A 15,419-nucleotide genomic window follows, 5' to 3' on the forward strand; every position below is an offset into this window, starting at 1 on the left:
GTGGGGCTTTCGGATCCATATGTCTCTCCTTCGTTGGCCGCCTTTGCTGGCAAATGTATGAGGCTAACCCTTCCTGCAAGTAGAGGAGTCTCCATAGGGGACGGCAAGGGCTAAACGTAAGGCCGCACAATTTCTGGCGAGACCTTATTTTCTTCCCTAATGGTTCTTTTCCCAGGGGGCCTGCCGAGGGCAATTCCCCAACAGACAATAATACCCCAGGTACTTTTAAGGCCAAATTACCTAAAAGCGAGAGGACAAGAAGCTTCACTGTCGTGGGCCGCCCTGCAGTCACCAATCCGTCCACAGCCCGGGCCCTGCCACTCAGGCTGGGATAGCTCAGCTTCCAGCAGCCCCCAGTGCAGGCCCTGGTGTTGACGGAAAGGCAGCTGGAGGAAGTGGCCGACAACAGTCACCATCAACCAGGCCATGGAGCCTAAGCCCCAGCCCTACCAGTGACTTCTCGATGACTCTGCGTCACTTTCCCTCTGGAACCAGAGTTTGTTCATGGGTACAATGGGCTCACACTGGGTGCGTCCCTGTGTACACCCAGAGCGACTTTGAGAACCACCTAATTGCTGTTGCTCGCCAGAAAGAGAAAATATGGCTCTGTAAATATAAAATGGGATATCAGGCCTCAGCAATTGTTTACGGTCGGAGTGAGAGAATGATCCGTGAAGCGGCTTCGGCTGGCTGCCCAGCCAGGACAAGCCCCACCCATGGGCCCCATTGTCCTCTACTCCCTTCCCAGCCAGAGAACAGGTGCCTGGGGCACAGCCTCTGCCTGTGAGGGTGAGGGCATGGCCCTGAGCACAGGTGTGATGAGAGCTGTGGGGAACCAGACACGAAGGCGTCTCCTTCAGGGCCGTTGAGTCACAGGGCCATTGAGTCGGTGAGTCACCCGATCCACAATTATTATTGTCTTTGTTTGCAGGTGAAAAAGCTGATATGCAAGGGTGAAGAAATGAAATCAGGTGGCGTCCGGTGGCTCAGTCGGTTAAGCATCTGACTCTTGATTTTGGCTCAGGTCATGATCTCATGGTTTGTGAGTTCGAGCCCCGCATCGGGCTCCGCGCGGAAAGGGCAGCAGAACCTGCTTGGGATTCTCTGTCTCCCTCTCTCTCTGTCTCTCTCAAAATAAATAAATAAACTTAAAAAAAAAAAAAAAAAGGAAATCAGGATCGCACAGACATCAGCAGTGCTGGGGCCCGGCCCCCACTTCAAGGTCTGCCTCTTCCCAGGGCCTGTCCTCAGCATCAAACCCGATGCAGGCTGACTCAGGCAGGGGGCCACGCGAGGCCTTGGGAACCGGGTCGGAGGTCCCCGAGCCATTCATTGCCCCCCGGAAGAGATTCTCAGCCTGTGTGCTGGGGTGCCGCTCCTTTCCCCCTGTTCCAGCTCCATGCTGTTTCCCCAGCCTTCCGCTGACCTGTACCAGGCCCCCAAGCCAGCCAGCCTTCTCAACCTTCCAGGCCCTTCTCAAATGCTGCCGCCTCCAAGAAGCCTTTCCTGATCTCCCCAGCAATTTGAATCACCCCCTTTCTGTATATGTGCTGCCAAAGCGAGCACTAATCACCCCCTTTTTGGATTTCTTACAGTTTTTGTTCTGTTTTTAAGGAAAGACTGTGCATCAGAGATTTCTTTAACTCCTTCATGAGGGAACAGGCAGGGCAGGCAAGATGACTCCTGGGAGAATTTGAAGAACAAGGTATTTATAGGAATGGCTAGCTCGAACCGATAGGTCTGATACAGAACTGGTATTGCCCTCCAGGGCAAACATCCTTAAGTTTTGGAAAGATCTTTTCTACCTGAGGGAAATTGTTTGCACTCTGCCTGACAAGAGGCTACAAGTTAACATGGAACTTCACATGAGCCTGAGCCTGGGTGGCCCCTGGTTTGGGAGTTGGATCCCCAGGCCAAGCTCCGTACTGACAGCTTGGAGCCTGGAGCCTGCTTCGGATTCTGTGTCTCTCTGTGCCCCTCCACTGCTCGCGTTCTGTCTCTCTCTCTCTCTCTCTCTCTCTCTCTCAAAACTAAACATTAAAAAAATGTTTCTAAAAGACATAGAACCTCACAAACCTAGAGCCTGTGATCAGTGCTCAATGGAAAGTCAAGATACAGGTGCGGACACCTAGATCAGCAGACCACAGCCCATGGACAGGTCTGGCTCGCCACTTAGTTTTGTAAATAGACTTAATGGAACCTGGCCACACTTATTTGTGTATTCCTTATCTGCGGTGGCTTCTGTGCCAAACTGATAGAACTGAGTATTTGCATCGTTGTGACAGAGATCGTATGACTTACAAAGCTGAAAGTATTTACCGTCTGGCCCTTTATAGGAAGCGTTTGCTGACCCCTCATCTCCTGTTGGTTTTTTCCTTTTTCAAATGTTTTATTGTGGTAAAATACATACGACATAAAATTTATCGTCTTCACCACTTTTTATACATTTTTAAATGTTTATTTTTTGAGAGAGAGACAGAGACAGAGCACGAGTGGGGGAGGAGCAGGGTGAGAGGGAGACACAGAATCGGAAGCAGCCTCCAGGCTCCGAGCTGCCAGCACAGAGCCCGACGCCGGGCTCGAACCCACAGACCATGAGATCATGACCTGAGCCTAAGTTGGACGCTTAACCGACTGAGAGACCCAGAGGCGCCCCCGTCATCTTAACCATTTTTTTTATGAATATAGTTTATTGTCAAATTGGCTTACATACAACACCCAGTGCTCATCCCGACAAGTGCCCTCCTCAATGCCCTTCACCCATTTTCCCCTCTCCCCCCCTCTGCCCCCCTCAGTTTGTTCTCTGCATTTAAGATTCTCCTGTGGTTTGCCTCCCTCCCTCTCTGTTTGTAACTGTTCTTTTCCCCTTCCCTTCCCCCATGGTCTTCTGTTCAGTTTCTCAAGAGCCACATATGAGTGAAAACATGTATCTGTCCTTCTCCGACTGACTTATTTCACTCAGCATACTACCCTCCAGTTCCATCCACGTTGCTACAAAGGGCCAGATTTCATTCTTTCTCATTGCCACGTAGTACTGCATTGTATATATAAACCACATCTTCTTTGTCCACTCTTCAGTTGATGGACATTGAGGCCCTTCCCATAATTTGGCTATTATCTTAATTTTGGCTATTACCTTTAATTATTACCATAAGTTTTAATTGTCCGCTGGCACGGCCTTAGATACATACTGCTGTTCCCCCATCACTGCGTCCGTCACCGGAACTGTTTCATATTCCCGAACTGAAACTCTGTACCCATTAAACCATACCACCGCCCTCCCTGTCCCCTCCTCCCCAGCCCCTGGCAACCACCTTTCTCCTTTCCGTCTCCTCGAGCTTGACTGTTCCAGTAACCTCACGTAAGAGGAATCCCAGGGTATTTATCTTTTTGTAACCAGCTGATTTCACTTAGCAGCAGACGTAGCCTGCGCGAGCTTTTTCCTCCCTTTTTAGGGCTGAATAATATGCCGTGGCGGGTAGAGACCACATTTTTGTTTATTCGGTGGACACTTGTATGCTTCCACGTTTTAGCCATCGTGAATAATGCTGCTATGAACATGGCTATAAAATAAATATATCTTTAAGACCCTGCTTTCCGTTCTTGTGGATATTCGCCCGGAAGTGGAATTGCTGGGTCACGTGGTATTCTATTTTTAGCGTTTTGGAGAAATTGCTATATTATCTGTCACAGTCATGGCACCATTTTACATTTCCGCCACCAAGTGGTTCAATTTCTCCGCATCCTTGCCAACAGTTGTTATTTTCTTCTCTTCTTCTTCTTCTTCTTCTTTTTTTTAAATGCTTATTTTTGAGAAAAAGAGGGACAGAGTGCGAGAGGGGAGGGGCGGAGAGCGAGGGTGAGACACAGAATCCGAAGCAGGCTCCAGGCTCCAAGTTGTCAGCACAGAGCCCCACGCGAGGCTCGAAACCCACAAACCACGAGATCGTGACCTGAGCCAAAGTCAGGTGCTTAACTGACTGAGCCTCCCAGGTGCCCCCGACGCTGGTTCTTTTCTGGGTTTTTGTTTTGTTTTGTTTGTTTGGATGGTAGTAATTCCTAATCTCCTAGGTGTTTGTACCTACTACCCACCCCCCACCTAGCCCTGACACTCTGCCTCAAGTCACTTGTGTCCTCTGGCCGAGAGGGTCATATCCTCTGGGCACAGACAATCATTTCTGTATCCTCTTTGGTGACCAGCACACTTGTCATGTTGAATGATCCCTGGTTTCCGGAAGATTACACTCTGCGGGGGGGAAGTAAAAAATTTACATACTCTGGAAAGACCAAGTTGGGCGTGGCTGGGACTACCTTAGGGCCACCGACAGGGAGTGGCCACACTAGGCTCCCTCCTTCTGGTCTCCACATTTCTTCACCACTCTCGGAGATAAATAGACTTCTTAGAAGGTCGGCACAAGGTCTGACCCACCCCACTGCCCCAGCCTGGGTTCCGGGGAACCCCTTCCTGCCCCCCTGTCTCAGGGTCTCTGAACACCCAGGTCTCCTGAGCACACGCTCTGTGCCATCCTGGCTTTCAAGGCCCAGCTCAGGCACCTCACCAGCACCCTTTCCCCAGCCGGAAGCCCTCACACTGTCCCTCCAGCTCCCACGGGCCCGTCCAAGCTTTCTGCTGTGGCACAGGGAGAAGAGCATGGGACAGAAATCTGAAGATCTGAGTCTGATCCTGGCCGTCTCTCCAGCTGGCTTTTCATCGTGGGTGAGTCATCCCTCCCCTCGTTTCGGCAAGTTTAGAACAAGGAAATCTGGAAGTTTCCATCTATAGCTAAAACTCCATAATCGTCCACTGTTTTTATTGTCCTTTCCCTGCCAGACTGGATGTCCTTTGGGGCGGAGACTAATTTGTTCCCTGTTGCCCGCAGCACCCACCTTAGAGCTTTCCATGTAGTGAGGCTCAGGATAATGGTTCTTGGATGAGTGAAATGGTTTCGGAGGGATTTCAAATGTTTGCCCTCCATCCGGTTCCTGCGCGCGGGCGGCTTTGGGGCCTGCGTGTTCTGTGCCACGCTCGTGACATGCCCACTGTCTGAACTGCCCACTTTCCTTCCACCTTTCTAGCTGACAGATTCCTCCTCGAAGAGCCAACCCAAATGCTGTCTCCTCTGACGCCTCTCGCTCTCCTCTGCGAGCCGGCCTTCCCCCGAACCCCAGCGACTCCGGGGTGCTATCTCGATGATCCCAGAATCAACAGCATTTTGTCTCCTCCGCCAGACTGTGGGTCCCGGGGAGCACATCACCTCCTCCTCCTCCTCATCGCTGACACCCCAGTGCACCTGCCAGCTGTTTGCAGGCAAGAGAAGGTGAAGTCAGTGGGATTAAACACAAGGAGAGCATTGTGCGGATGGGACAGTCAAGATGTTCTTCCGTTTCAGCGGTGCAACATGTAAGGATGTAACCTCACAGAGCCCAGACCTGGGGCCCATAGCAGCGGAGCGGAGAGAGTTAAGCATCTCCCTTAACTCCTATCTCTCTCGGCCATGGCCCTCCCACACCCTGGGGGTTCCCGTGTGGTGGCTGTACCCAGCTGCTCCTGCTGGCACTTGGAAAGGGCCACTAAGCAGATCGGGGAGGGGAGGGGTGGCCAACGTGCCAGCAGATCTCCTGAGTGAGCTAATGATGAATCCCCCCCCCCCCCACCCCCCACTAGAGGCTTTGTGACCCAGCTGGAGGCAAGGGAGGCCAGGATCGCAGGCTGATGCTGTGCTGTGCAACCCGACATATGGGAAAACAGACACAATGAAGCAATCTGCCCCAGAAGGGTCCCAGGCCTCAGGAATGCGGGCACAGAGGGGGCTGGGGCAGGGAGACACTTGGGAAGGAGCAGGTAAATGGAAATCAGCGCTGTGCCACACGCGAGAGAGCCTGGGGGAGAACCGCAGACTTTAGCAGTTTCCCCAAACTGCCTGGGCATTAGAATCACCTGGAGGCTTTTACCTGTCTTGTTATGAAAGAGTTTATTTTCTTTCTGTAGAGACATACCTAAAAAAAGGTGGGTAGTAACATAAAAAAAAAAACAAAAAGCAAAAAACAAAACAACAACCCCAGCCCAGCTGCCAGGGTTTATCCGTGTTACCGGAGGTGCACATGAGGTTACCTTGAGGCCCTCAAGGCAGAATGAGCATGTGCGGTACAGGCAGAGGCCAGGAGCATCGGTTGAAAGTGTGTTCAGGGAGGAGGACCCGGTCTTTGGCAACTCAGGAGACCACAGGCGTGTGTGGTCCACAGGGGCCGGCAGCGACAGATGTGAGACTCTACCATGTGGGATGGAAGTCAGCACAGACGCGAAGTCCCCACGGGTGGACCTCTAAGGTCCAAAGATGGGGGCTGAGGAGGATATGGGGAGCCAGGTTCCAAGTCGCCGTCCAAGAGGAGTGGAGGAGAGAAGGCTTTTGTTTGTTCGTTGGAACCGTCGACTCCTGTGCTCTTGAACCAGCATCTCCAGGGGCAAGGCCCTTGGTTCCCAGCGGAGCCAGCCTGGCACTGGTCCGAGGACAGGTGTGGTCAGCCACCGGGATGGATGAGGAGAGCGCTGTCAGGAGATAAAGCTCTAAGCCGCGGACCCAGATCTCCCAGGGAGTCCCGGGTGATCGCCAGCTACTTATTCTATACTCCTCTTCGTCTCCATTTCTTCATGTGATCAAAGTAAGAGACCATAACACCTCTCCTACAGCTTTGATGGAGGGATTACATGAGATCATGTAGATGTTGGTGTTTGTTGGCCCACTAACCCTGGCATGTGGACACACGGGGCTAGAGACCCATTGCCTGTGTTAATCATCAAACCTCAGGAGATCTGTGTGTGTTTATGATTCGTAAGGGGCGTCATGAGGTAGGAGTGGGTTGATGGCCCAGGCCTTGATCCCAGATGCCCACACCCTCTCAGATGACACTGGCAAAGTCCACCTGGTTTGGGTCCCCCATGCCATTGGGAGCATGTCTACTCCCCTACCATGGTGGGGACCCAAGCTAAGACTGGGGTGTCTCAGATCGAAGATTGCCTGTTTGACTGGCACCTGTTGCCCTCTGCGTGGCCTTCTCAGACCCCAGTGACCTTGGGAGAATCCCTTGTTGCTCCGTCCGCAGCTTCACAATAGGAGTTGCAGGAAATTGTTCAGGGTCTCTGCAGCAGCCCCAGGACCTTTCAGTAGAGTCAAGCATCACTGGCCTTGTCGAGACCCTTGGTGGGCACCTTAGTGGCAGGAGTATGTCAACTGGGGGCCAGAGGCAGGCCTGGCCACCGCCTGGCTGATGGCTCAGAAGGAGCAGCTCAGGAACCCTCTGTGCCCAGAGGACTTTGACGTCTTTTCATTCCAACGCCGAGGACAGCCTTGTTCATCTAGGAAGCTCTCGGGACCGAAGGTGGTCATTCCTCCTGCCCACCCACCACCACCCTAGCATTCGTGGAAAACGCTCTTTGGAAGAGAAGGGTTTTTCCCCTTAGGAGGTCGCCGAGAGACATCGGAACACAGGCAACCAGAGAAAGATCTTGGAACCGGGGACTCGGGAGACCTGGGCCCTAACCCTTGCCAGATGACCTTGAAACAAAGGGCTCATCTTGGAAAGTGAGGAGGACGCCAGCCGGCCTGGCAAAACCACAGGTGGTTGTGAAGTCAGTGGAAATGTGTTAGAAGGTGGAACCCACCTGAGAGGTGTGACACGCTCTCCAAACAGCTAGCTATTGCCAGCTACGTCCTACTCACCCTTGCCTGGCACCTGTGCCAGTCCTCCTGGGCTTTGGCTCCTGTGGATCCTCCACGTGGAGCACTGAAGAACACTGTGAAAATAAGTGAGGCGTACAGGGCTCTTGAAGATGTCAAAATTGAGCTCGTGCTCTTCTGCCAATGCTGCTGCCTCTCGAGTCTTCTCCACCCGAGGAACAATCTCCATCGAGGGAGCCACACTGCACCAGCAAGCTGGACATCCATTCTAGTAGATTCCAGGGCCATGGCTTGCTTTTCCCTCCACTGGGCCGGCAGGAAGTGTGCTGAGCAGAGAGTCAGAGAGGGGCTTGTTGGGGGAAAAGGGAGGAAGAAGAGGAAGGAGGGAGGGAGGAGGCCCCACGCGACATGACCTCTAAGGTCCAGGCAATCAGGAATAAAGGAGTAAGAGCTGAAGGGAGGGACAGTCCCCAGCCCCCCAACCTGAACCCTACAGCAAAGAACTGCTTAAACCTTCAGGGTTTGGTTTGGGGAGGGCAAGGAGCCCGTATCTGAAGTGGTAGAGAAATGGCCAACGTACCATTCCATGGTACCCATCACCCTAAGCGTTAGCCGTGCTCTCCTGCAGATCGCAGATCCCCGCAGGGTGCACCTTGCCTCGCCCCTGCCTACCTCGCCAGAGCCATCCAGAGTGGGCTGTGCCCCCCCACCCCCCAGCCTGGCTTCGTCTGGCTGGTGCCTTTGTCCAGAGCGCTCTGCCCCCTGCCCGCCGTCCTCACCGTCAGGTCTCATTCACACGACATGCTGCTAACCGCTGTAAAGCGTACAATTGAATGTCATTTAGAACATAGACAACATTGGGCGCCTGAGTGGCTCATCTGACTTTGGCTCAGGTCATGATCTCACAGTTCGTGAGTTCCGAGTCCCACATCGGGTGAGCTCAAGCCCCATCTCGGGTGAAAACTCTCTCTCACCCCCTCTGCCCCTCTTGGGATTCTCTCTCTTTCTCTCTCTCTCTCTGTGCCTCTCACTCACCTATGCCCCCCCCCCAAAAGAACATTTACAATGTTGTACAGCCATCCCCTCTCCCTAGTTCCAAAACATTTTCATCTTCCCAAAAGGAAACCCTGTACCCCATTAAGCAGTTGCTCCCCATTTCCGCCTTCTGCTTTCTGCCTCTATGAATTTTCCTTTCTGGCCATTTCGCTGCTGTGAAAGTTCACGTACGAGTATGTGTCCGAATACCTATTTTCAGTTCTTTTGGGCGTATACCTAGGAGTGAATTGCTGGGTCATGCGGTCATTCTGCGCTTACTTTTCTGAGGAATCGTCCCTTTGTTTTTGACGTCTTCCTTACCCCTAGGTGTCTGTACCTGTGCTGTCCCACACCGTAGCCACCAGCCCTGTGTGGTTGTTTCCATTTAAATCGGTGAAAATGGGGACGCCTGGGTGGCTCAGTCGGTTGAGCGTCCAACTTCAGCTCAGGTCACCCTCTCACGGTCCGTGAGTTCGAGCCCCGCGTCGGGCTCAGGGCTGACGGCTCAGAGCCTGGAGCCTGCTTCCGATTCTGTGTCTCCCTCTCGCTCTGCCCCTCCCCCTCTCTCTGCCCCTCCCCCGTTCATGCTCTGTCTCTCTCTGTCTCAAAAATAAATAAATGTTAAAATAAATAAATAAATAAATAAATAAATAAATAAATTGGTGAAAATGAAACAAAACGAAAGATTTAGATCTTCGGTCACACCAGTTATGTTTCAAGGGCTCAGTAGCGGTCTGCGATTAGCAGCCACCGAAGTTCCATCATCCTGGGACGTGCTAATGGACAGTGCTGGTCTACACTGTGAGATTCCCCCCCTGAGGGAAGGACTAACCCTGCCCGGTTTACCGGAATGTACCCAATGTCTAGGAAAGTGCCTGGCATGTAGGATTGTTATTTTAGGGAGGGAGGAAAGAAGGGTTGCTTACGGGATCATTTCTTTATTTGATCTTCTCGGGAAAGCTCTACAGGCGGCAGAAAACGAATGCTTTTCCCGTTTTTAAAATAACAGTCTCAGGGAGGGCAAGAGCAAGCCCAGGGTCACAGAGCTGGTATGGATCGTGACCCTCCACCCTCCCCCTCCCGCCACCAGCTAGACCTTGAGTGACTCCCGAGGCATTTGGACAGAATAGTAGTGGGCAGCCCGGGGGCTGGAAAATACCAGAGGTGGCTGACACAGTAGTCTGGCTTGAGAGGCATTAGGGCGTTTTTTTCATGTTTACTTGTTTTTGTGAGAAAGAGAGAGAGCAGAATCAGGGAAAGGGCAGAGAGAGAGGGAGACACAGAATCTGAAGCAGGCTCCGGGCTCTGAGCTGTCAGCACAGAGCCCGACACGGGGCTCAAACCCACAGACCGTGACATCATGATCTGAGCCGAAGTCAGACGTCCAACCCACTGAGCCACCCGGGCGCCCCTGCATCTTTCTACATAGGACATCAGACCCCGTGAGTAAATGTGCCCAAACCCTTTCTTCGTTATTGTCCCCCTTGCGAACCAGTTTAGGCACCTACCCCCCACCACCATGACCCCTCTTAAAAGTTGAATGCCACGGGGACGCCTGGGTGGCTCAGTCGGTTAAGCCTCCGACTTCAGCTCAGGTCAGGATCTCACGGTCCGTGAGTTCGAGCCCCGCGTCGGGCTCTGGGCTGATGGCTCGGAGCCTGGAGCCTGCTTCCGATTCTGTGTCTCCTCCTCTCTCTGCCCCTCCCCCATTCATGCTCTGTCTCTCTCTGTCTCAAAAATAAATAAACGTTAAAAAAAAATTAAAAAAAAAAAGTTGAATGCCACAGATAGCTGTTTACCTACTGGATGCATATCTGTGTTTATGTATAGAAAGAGCGAGATTCTTTTCGCCTCCCAAGAAGCAATTTTGGCCCCGTTGGGGGTGATCCTGCCCCACTGAGCGTGCATGCCAGAAATCAGAAATCTTCCCCAGTTCCTACGGGGCCCTCAGGGGGGGTATCTTACGTGTCTGACCAACACGTCCACTTTTGCTTCCTGGAAGAACAGGCCTTGCTCCCCGCCCCTGCCCTGCCAACGCCACAGGACGCCGTGTGCTTCCCAAGGTCACCTTCCCGTACTCCCCAGACAGCAGAAGCCTCGAGGAGCTGAACCCATGGGGTTCCCTGCACGCCTCCCCACCGCAACCCTGCTGTGTCTCAGAAAGGCTGGATGTGCCCATCCTCTCTCCGTGTCCTGCTGTGTCCCGGGCCCAATGGCACGTGTGCCCTTAGTTTCGGAGAGATCTCAGGAAGACAAGCCCGAAGCCACGCGAAGCAAGACGCCAACGTCTCCCCAGCTCTGTGTCTGCCTCAGGACTCCCCAGATGTGCTCCCGTGAGAGCCCTTTCCCCACATGCCAGAGCAGCGGCCGCAGCTGAATCCAGCTTAGGCCCAGCCGGCCTTGCCCACACACCAGAGAGGTCACGGCATGCCCTCGCTGACGGGCGGCACCTTACGGTTCCAACGGCACCCCGTTTTACAGATGAGACACCAGGACCCGGAGAGGGCGGGGCTGGAAGCAAGGTCACAGCGTGAGTGGTTCCCGGGGCGGTTTGTTTTGTTCTGGACCAAAAGAGCAAGGAGTCTGAGCAGTGGTGCGGGACGCCCCTGGTCTTTCAGGCGTGACAGACCTCTTCGAACTGACAGCCCCATGTTGGAACCTATTTGCTACCCGTGGGGCACAGAAGTTAAGTGTAGGAATTGAGAGTAAGCATTTAGAAATATTTATAGTGGCTTCGCGGAGAAATTTGTTTCTTTTTTTAACTTTTTTTTAATGTTTATTCTTGAGAGAGAGAGAGAGAAACAACATGATCGGGGGAGGGGCAGAGAGGGGGGCGTGGACAGAGAATCGGAATGGGGCTCTGGGCTGACCGCAGAGAACCGCAGGTGGGGCTCGAACTCACGAACTATGAGATCATGACATGAGCCGGAGTCAGACGTTCAACCGGCTGAGCCGCCTGGGCCCCCCCATGGAGAAGTTTCATATCTACTAACTCTACGAATAAAAAATCTGGCCTTGGTTATTATGTTAGTTTTTTGTGCTTTAATTTTTCTAATGATTCCTTTCTATTGTATCTTATGAAAGTGTCGATCTGTGATGAATGGGAGTTTTTTGTTTTGTTTCGTTTTGTTTTTAAAGCTGGTCCTTCGCCACCAGTAGTTTGACAAGGAAGGTACAGAGGCTGCGTTCCTCCTGCCTCCCACACACGGCGTGGAAGGTCTTTGACCTAAGGATTAAAGAAAAATAACGTGGCTGTTTGGCTGGGCCAACAGAGCCCAAAGGTCTCTGTTTTCAGCCCTGAGCAGTCATACCTCAAGGTCACCAAAGCCTGGCTTCTGGTGGGGCGCCTCGACTCACTAAGCGCATCCCAGGGGCAGGGGTCCCTAAACCCGTAGGGTTTGCAACAAACAGGTGGTTCCGTGTGCCTTCCACTGGGGGCCTGTCCGGTCAGACGTTTGACAGAGAAGTTGGGACTCTCTCTTCATTTCATTACCCTTCCTCCCCCTTGTACAGACAGACGGGAAATCTAAGAGCCAGAAGGAGGATGGTTTGTTTATTTCCCTGTCCCAGTGCCGGGGAGGGTGTCTGTCCCAGAGTATCTGGCTGGGTTCGATCAGAGCAGGAGAACCTCTGTGAACCGTAGGGAATGAGGGGCCAGAGCTCCCGTGCTGGCAGGACTGCCCTCCATCGCCTTCAGAGTGGAACAGAACAGCTGCATTTTTACTTGGACCTTCCAAGTCTTGCACACATTTCCCCTGTGGCCAGTGCTAACCCAGGACCCTAGAGAGAAGGGAGCGCTGAGAAATGCAGTTCGGCTTAGCTAAGGTGACACATTATAAAAGCCATCACCATGCCTATAAATGGAAAAAAAAAAAAAAAAAAAACAGAAAAGAAATGACATGTCCAAGGGCACGCAGCAAGCAACTGAGAGGCCGAGCAGGAAAGTGAACGGTGGCCCTTCTAGCCCAAAGGCGTGGCTTTCCACTGCCTCCACGCTTTTCATTCTGGGGAGGACTTGGCTTCTCAGCTCGGTGACGGGGCCACAAGGCAGGACACCCCACCGGCCACGGAGGAGGCGACTCAAAACCCGAATCCTAAGGTCCGGTAGGAGCTGCAGAACCCCAGCAGAAAGACAACGATGGCTAAACTCGGGCAGTGCCTGGGAGGGGGAAGAGAAAGTTCTCTCTAGGGGCAATTAGAGGGAGAGCTGAGCCGGCTGACATGGGATCTCTTCCAGGGCATGAGAGGATGTAGGCCTGAAATTGGCAGCTTCGAGCAGCAGGAACAAGGATGAGGAAGCCTTTTTCCGAGGCACAAGCAGTGTCGTGGCCCAGGGCAGGAGGTGAGGAGAGGTGGGACCATCTACCTCTTTTGCTCCAGGGTCGACCTCTGCTAGGGGCACATAGGCCCAGAGTGTGGGCCAGTCGGCCGGAACCTGTCCAGACAGGGCTCCCAGCTGACTCAGAAACCTGGCAGAGGTCCCACCCAGCAGCCAGCTCCAGCGACGGGCCGGCCCCTGCTCATACTGTCCCCACTGCTCAGCTACCTTGCGACAAGGGGATGTGGGCCCTTGAACTTGAAGCAACTCACTGCTCGCGGAGAAAGCGGAATCCCAGGTTCTATGATTTAGAGAGAATTCAGAGATTATCTACTCAAAACCGTCTTCTTGATAACAAAGGAGAGAGAGCGAGAGAGCCGAGAGGGGCAAAGTGGGGGCAAGGAACCTGGGTCTATTCTGCCCCCATTTGGTGTTCTTACTACAGCACGCCGGCCGTCTGGTTGTCCCCTGCCTTACTTGGCCTTCAGATAGAGAGGCTGGGGACATCAAAAGGTGACGCCAGGGTAGGGTGTCACCTCCCCGTGGTCGTGACTCAGCGTGAGAGACGCTGCACCGTCAGCCCAGGGATGGGTCATCCACGGATTGACCTGCCTTTGGCCAGCGGAGCCAAACAGTGGCTGCTGCATTTTAGTGACGCCTCACACATTTTGTCCATGATTTTCAGTGAATTTCACTGAGCGTGGAACCTGGTGCTCCGGCGGCCCTTATTAGAAACAGGAACCCCGCAGATTTCCTAACCGCTGGTTGATTTTGGACAAGCCGATCTCTGGGCCTCAGCTTCTCGGTCTCGAAGATGAGAACAGATCGTGGTGAGGCTCCCCTCCCCGCCACGTGATGGCATCCCCGTGACCTTGTCCCACCTTGGCCTCCACCTGGGGCCACGGACCCCAAACGGGGCTCTGCCTGAGCCCTCGTGGCTGCACTCTTCCCGTGTTTCAGCTCTGCTCGTAGGCACCCCCCTCAGCTGCCTTTCCTGGCAGTGTGCTCCCTCGCCCGTCCTGAGCCTATCCAGGTGGGTCATGCACAAGCTGATGTCCCAGGACGTCCGTCCTGCCTGACAGTGAACGTGGGTGGGGAGCCACTGAAGCATGGTGGCAGCATTTCTGCCCAACTCTGCTGCCTCCTGAAGGCCCCCTGGTATAAGGAGGCTTTATCTCTATCTATATAGATGTGCACCTGCATTGGTTCACCCATATCTATAACAATTTCAAAGCACTTTTTTTTTTTAATTTTTTTTCAACGTTTATTTTTGGGACAGAGAGAGACAGAGCATGAACGGCAGAGGGGCAGAGAGAGAGGGAGACACAGAATCAGAAACAGGCTCCAGGCTCTGAGCCATCAGCCCAGAGCCTGACGCGGGGCTCGAACTCACGGACCGTGAGATCGTGACCTGGCTGAAGTCGGACGCTTAACCGACTGCGCCACCCAGGCGCCCCTCAAAACGCTTTTTTTTTAAGTTTATTTATTTATTTTGAGAGAGAGAGAGAGAGAGAGCGCATGCGCGTGCGCATGGGGGAGGGGCAAAGAGAGAGGGGAGACAGAGCATCCCAAGCAGGCTCTGCCGCTATCCGTGTGGAGCTCCACTCGGGGCTCAAACTCGAGAGCCATGGGATCGTGACCTGAGCCGAAATCCAGAGTCGGCCGCTGAACCGACTGAACCCCCCCCCCCAGGCGCCCCCAACGTGCTTTTCTATCCATCACATCAAGTGATTGTCACAACAGCCTTTTGAGGGCAGCGGGGTATGTGTGTATCTTTTTGGGGGAAAACCGAGGATCAACGGGGTTAAACGTGCTGCCTGAAGTAATGCGGATTTGGAAAGCATTTGTACTTTGGAATTAGCCCTGGAAGTCGAATCCCAAATATTCTAGTCACTTAACCTCACTGAGCTTCAATTTCTTCAACTGTAAAATAGAGACAGTAAGGTCACACCCCCCTTCTCTGCATGCTCCCTCCTGAAAATCACCTGATGTTTGTGTGCTGGCATAAGAGGCACAGTGAGTCAGAGGCCGGGGATGGGGACTGGAGACCAGTCTGCTGAGGCCCCACAAATTCCCCACCCCAAACTGATTGGTGCCTTTGACCCCAGGTCTCTGCCAGGTGAGGAGACAGAACCGAGAGGCAGCAACAGGTGAGGACAGAAAGAGCCTTTGGGGTCCAGGTTCAGACACTCTTCAGAGCTCTTACATTCCATAAGCATCATGCTCAAAGGCATGTGTCTGATTTGGGGCGGGGGGGGTGGGAATCGGGACTTGCCACATGTGTATGTGTTGGCCGTTACCAATAATGAGGTCATACCCAAAAGGCACTGACCTTTGAGTCAGAAAGCCAGAACTTCTAGTCCTTTTTGGGCCACTGATTTGCTCCCTGG

The 15,419-nt window shown here is 53.2% G+C and overlaps 1 long non-coding RNA gene across 2 annotated transcripts; it reads left to right on the forward strand.

Annotated features, from left to right (window-relative positions):
- Window positions 1-263: 263 nt before the first annotated feature.
- Window positions 264-5,360, forward strand: LOC122483869. 2 transcript variants are annotated; one of them, XR_006297485.1, is made up of 3 exons: window positions 264-889; window positions 4,642-4,717; window positions 5,077-5,360. It is a non-coding gene; the product is annotated as an uncharacterized LOC122483869 (long non-coding RNA). The 2 variants fall into 2 exon arrangements; XR_006297484.1 differs by lacking the exon at window positions 264-889 and having other exon boundaries at window positions 3,954-4,717.
- The last annotated feature ends 10,059 nt before the right edge of the window (window positions 5,361-15,419 follow it).

Source organism: Prionailurus bengalensis, chromosome D1, assembly GCF_016509475.1.
Source record: "Prionailurus bengalensis isolate Pbe53 chromosome D1, Fcat_Pben_1.1_paternal_pri, whole genome shotgun sequence".
Lineage (NCBI taxonomy): Eukaryota > Metazoa > Chordata > Mammalia > Carnivora > Felidae > Prionailurus > Prionailurus bengalensis.